Below are 5,593 nucleotides of genomic sequence, written 5' to 3' on the forward strand. Positions count from 1 at the left end.
AAAGAGGGTCCTTTTCAGTCTCTGTAAGTTTTCCACCTCTTCTTGATGAAAAATCTTTACTTAGGATAAAGGCAAATTGGTTCTAACAATTTACCATTGAGAGGCCCTCCAGATGAACTCAAGTGTTTCAGCACAATTCAGTATGTAAGCCTTATTTTTCAATCCTCAGGGACTTTGCATATTGTTTGCTTCACTACTTTTACCTGAGTCTTGAGGAGCATGAATGTGTTCCTTGGACCTCATAGGTTTTGTGCATCACACTTTCTTTGTCTGAACAGCTGTGTCATTGCAAGCTACACACAAATGCCCACACAAATGCCACAAGCCATTAAAATTCAGAAATTAGGGTAGACTTTCATATGAATCTAAAATTAAATAACTGAAAAAACACAATTAAATATCTGTATTTATTAGATAAATGAAGTTTTGGAAAATTTTCTTTTCACTTCACCCCACCCTATTGTTTCCCCACTTCTGTGGTTACAGTGGTTAAGAGTACAGCTGCAAAGACAACTGTGTATAGGGAATGCAACCGACTTCTCACACATGGCTGCCCAGATGTGCTCCTCTCTCAGGGATGTGGTGCTTGCTTCTGTCTGAACAACCTGGCTTGGCATTCTTTTATCTTTAACAGTGATGAGGAAAGAAGTTGACCAACACAACATCATTTCCTAAATGTTTATTCATTCTTTGATTCATTCATTCATGTTTATGAGGGAATGCCTACTAAATTTTAGGTACTGTGTTTAGCAAGAGATGTAAGCCCCAGTAAGTCATAGTTCTCTGTGCCAGAATGCTTACAAGCCCCCAGAAGAGTCAGACAAATCAAGTAATTACAGATCAGTGTGGTGACAGTAGAAATAAGTGAAGTGCTATTAGGAATGCACCCATGAGTCATATCCTGGCCTGTAAGAGGATGTATTCCCAGAAGAGGCAATGCCTGAGGCTAGTTTTCAGGGACTGGTATGAACTACCCAGACAATGGGGGTAGCAAGTGTAAAGGCTGGCAATTGAGACCACAGGCTGAGAGTGGTGGCAAAGGTGAAGAAAAAAGGTAGGCTGAAAAATCCCTGTCTCTGACAAAAGTGTCCCACATCCTAATAATGAAAACATATAAATATGTTACTTCAGTGGCCAAAGGGACTTTGTAGATGTGATTATATTAAGATCTCCAGATGGAGAGATTAGCCTTGATTATGCAGGTGGACCCAGTGTAATCACAAGGAATCTTATAAGGCAAGAGGGTCAATATGAGAGAAGGCACTGTCATGATAGAAACAGGGGATGAAATAGTCCACTTCAAAGATAGAGGAAGGGGCTAGGGTTGTGGGATAGGGAATACAGGTGGCCTCTGGTGGATGAAAAAAGCTGGAAAACGGATTCTCCCTGCAGTCTTCAGAAGTATCACAGCCCTGTTGACACCTGGATTTTTGTCCCAGAAGACTGATTTTGGACTTCTGATGCCTGATCTGCAGGAGAATAAATAAATTTGTATTGTTTTAAGCCACTAAGTTTGTGATAATTTATTACAGTAGCCACAAGAAAGTAATACACTAGATCATCAAGAGCCTTCCATGCTGTGTTAGTTCGTTCTTGCATTACTATAAATAAATGCCTGGGACTGGATAATTTATAAAGAAAAGAGGCTTAGTTGGATCATGGTTCTGCAGGGCTTACAGGAAGCATGGTGCTAAGATCTGCTTGGCTTCTGAGGAGGCCTCAGGAAACTTACAATCATGGTGGAATGCAAAGGGGGAGCAGGCACATCACATGGTGAAAGCAGGAGCAAGGGTGGGAGGAGGTGCCACACACTTTTAAAACAACCAGGTCTTGTGAGATCTCACTCACTCTTGAGAGGACAGCACCAAAGGGATGGTGCTCTCACCAGGGTCCACCTCCAGTACTGGGGATTACATTTTATCATGAGATTTGGATGGGGACAAGAATCCAAGCTATGTCATGTGCCATGCTGGAACGCCACTAAGGGATTTTAGTTAGGGAGGTAGCTTGATCAGATTTCCTTTTTAGAAAGATACTCCCAGTGGGGGTGGGGGATAGGTCATATGACAGCCAGACTAGGGCAGGGTCAGATGGACTTTTGTGACTGCTGTACCCACTTAGGGGACACCACAACCAGGTCAAAGGTGAGTCTGAGACTAAGACCAAGTGGTTCTTTGTGCCATCTTTCTCTGTCAGAATAGCTCTTCCTTTTCTTCCTCCCTTCCATCTACCAGTACTTACTAAATATTTGTTTTATTCCAAGAATAATATAGGCAGTGGAACTTGCATGGAACTTGAATTTTAGAATCAGAGAGAGGCAATAAGAACAATCATCAACAATAAATAAATTATTAATAATTAGTAATGAATTAGTGATTAATAATTGGTAGTTAATATTGAGGAAGGAGTTTTGGAGGAAATAAACAGGGAGGCATGGTAGAGACTATCAGGAGGAGGGTCTTGTTTTCATTAGAATGACCACTTCTGTGGAGGTTACGTAGAAGCTAGGACCTGGAGAATAAGAAGGAGCCAGCCACACAAAGATCCAGAGAAACCACGTTTCAGATGGAGAGAGCGGCAAGATCAAAGGCCTTGGGACAGGCAGGCTGGCTGATTCCATACTATAAGATGTTGTGGAGGTGGAGGAAAAGGATAAAAGCCCTTCACTCAAGCTCTAGCTTATCTAACTCTCAGCCAATCAGTAAGAAGACACCCAGAAAGCTATTAACTGCAAGCTTCTCTTTCCGGGGCCTAGGGATTTCCCTGGAGCCCCACAAGTTCTACTATCTATGTTCTTCTTGGAATGAAACAGATATTCAGATATTTAGTAACTAGTAAGTACTGGTAGATGGAAGGGTGGCAGAAAAGAAGGAAGAGCTTTTCTGACAAGGAGATAAAGGTGGCACAAAGACCAACTTGGCCTTAGCCTCAGGCTCACCTTGGACCTGATGTGGCATCCCCTAAGCGGGCATAGAGGTCACAAAAGTCCATCTATCCTGGCTCTAGTCTAGCTGTCATATGACCTATTCTCTTCCTTCACCAGGGGGATCATTCTAAAGAGGAAATTTGATCCAACTACTTCCCATGCTTGAAGAGGCAGAGAAGTCTAGAGGCTGAAAGAAGCTTCCTGGACAACACATAGAGACCCAGTTAATAGACAGGATGTGGATCATCCACATTCAAAGGAACATGATGGGCCCTGACACATTAGCAGTAGACACAACACAGGGGATAACATCCACAGACAAGACAGGAAGCCTAGAGCTCAGGGGAGTCCAAAGAAGTCACATGGCCCCAGATTCCTTCTCCCAGTACCATGTGCATTCATTTTCTAGGGCTGTCATAGCAAAGCACCACAGACTGAGTGGCTTAAACAAGAGATTTATTGTCTCACAGTTCTGGAGCCTAGATGTTTGAGATCAAGGTGCCAGCAGGGTTGATTCCTTTTGAGAGCTGTGGGGGAGAATCTGTCCCATGCCTCTTTCTTAGCTACTGATGATTTTCTATCAATCTTTGATACTTATTATCTTTTAAAAATATCACCCCTGATCTCTGCCTTCATTTTTCACATGATGTTTTCCCTATGTGCCTGTCTGTCTCTAAATTTTCCTTTTTTTTTTTTTATAAGGACACCAGTCATACTGGATTATGCTGCACCCTAATGACATTTTAAATTGATTACCTATTTAAAGAAACTATCTCCAAATAAAGTCACATTATGAGCTATTGCATGTTAAGAATTCAACATATGAATTTTGGGGGGACACAACTCAATTCATAGCACCGTGTATCTAAAACTCTCAGGAGAATGGGAGGAGGAGAAATCTGAATTTGACTAAAGATTTAATAAGAGACAGAACTAAAAACAGCATGACTGAGTTAGCTTGTGTGTCAAACAGGCTTTAATGTGGCCCCTGCGATCGCCAACTCCTGAAAATCTTGTCTTTATATAATCCCCTCCTCTTGAGTATGGATGGGACTTCTGACTTGCTTCTAACCAAAAGAATATGGCAAGATGATGGAATGTCATGCCTGTGGTCATATCACATATATAAGACACCATTTTGCTGGTAGACTCACTCTCCCTTGCTGGCTTTGAAGAAGCAAGCTTTTGTTGAAAGAGAGCTTATGGGCCAGGCACGGTGGCTCACGCCTGTAATCCCCGCACTTTGGGAGGCCAAGGCGGGTGGATCACCTGAGGTCAGGAGTTTGAGACCAGCCTGGCCAACATGGGGAAACCCCATCTCCATTACAAAAAATACAAAAATTAGCTGGGCATAGTGGTGTGCACCTGTAATTCCAGGTACTTGGGAGACTGAGGCAGGAGCATCTCCTGAACCTGGAAGGCAGAGGTTGCAGTGAGCTGAGATGGTGCCACTGCGTTCCAGCAGCCTGGGCAACAGAGCAAGACTCTGTCAAAACAAACAAACAAACAAAAAAACCACAAAAGCTTATGAAGAGGGTCATATGACAAGAGGCTGTGGGTGAACTTTAGGAGCCGAGAGTGAGAGCTATCAGGAAGCTGGAGCACTCAGTTTTACAAGCACAGCACAAGAAAATAAATTCTGCTATAACCTAAGTAAGTTTGGAAACGGACCCATTGCCAATGGAACCTCTAGAAGAGAAGCAAGCCTGGGCCAACATTTTGATTGCAGCCTTGCTGAGGACTCAGCTAAGCCATGCCCAGACTTCTGACCCACAGAGGTTGTGAGATAGGAAATGTGTGGTGTTTTAAGCTGTTAGAAAAAGAAAGAAGGAAGAAGACGAAGAACAAGAACAAGAAAAAGTAGGAAGGGGGAGGGGAAAGGGAAAGAGGAGGAAGAAGAGAGGAGGAAGAAGCCAAGAAGGGGGAGGAGTCAAGAGAACAGAAGCTATTATCTTCCTTTCTTTCCAAGTTCCCCTCACCACAAGCTTATGATAGGGTGTGTGTGGCTTTAGTTAGAATATAAGACTGCATCTTAAAACTAGATGAATTAAGCTTTGGTCACTTAAAGGAATCTACTTCAGAAAGGGATTTTCAATGGAGCATCTTTGGAGATGAGTAATTAAAGAAATGTCAGAATTATTTTATATTTATATCCTACTGAATTAAGATTCCTTCCTAAAACCTGATACACACATGCACAGAAAATATATATTTCACATCACATTCCTGATTAAAATCCTGCCAAGCCCCTCTATTTTCTGCAAAATAGATGACAACTTCTTAGGCTGGCATGCCAAATGCTTAATCATTGGCCCCCACCAATTCTGCCAAGCCTAATTTCCAGCCACTACTCTGCAGACTGTAGGGACTAGGTATATCAAGTGAAATAGGTGTCCATGCAGGGCTTCCACTGAACCACCTGTGGAGTGAAGCAACATTCTCTGTTCTCTCTGTTAAATACACTGACACATTGAGACTTAACCACTAGTAGGCTGTCTTCTAGTGCAGTGGTTCTCAAACTTTTTGGGACCAGGGACTGGTTTTGTGGAAGACAATTTTTTCCATGGACTCATGGGGAGGTGAGTTTTCAGGAGCTGAAGAGATGTGTGGTCCATTCTGGGAATCCATCTAACCACAGTTTCCAGAGAAGACAGGCATGCCACAAAG

This window comes from Pan paniscus, chromosome 4 (assembly GCF_029289425.2).
Source record: "Pan paniscus chromosome 4, NHGRI_mPanPan1-v2.0_pri, whole genome shotgun sequence".
Classification (NCBI taxonomy): domain Eukaryota; kingdom Metazoa; phylum Chordata; class Mammalia; order Primates; family Hominidae; genus Pan; species Pan paniscus.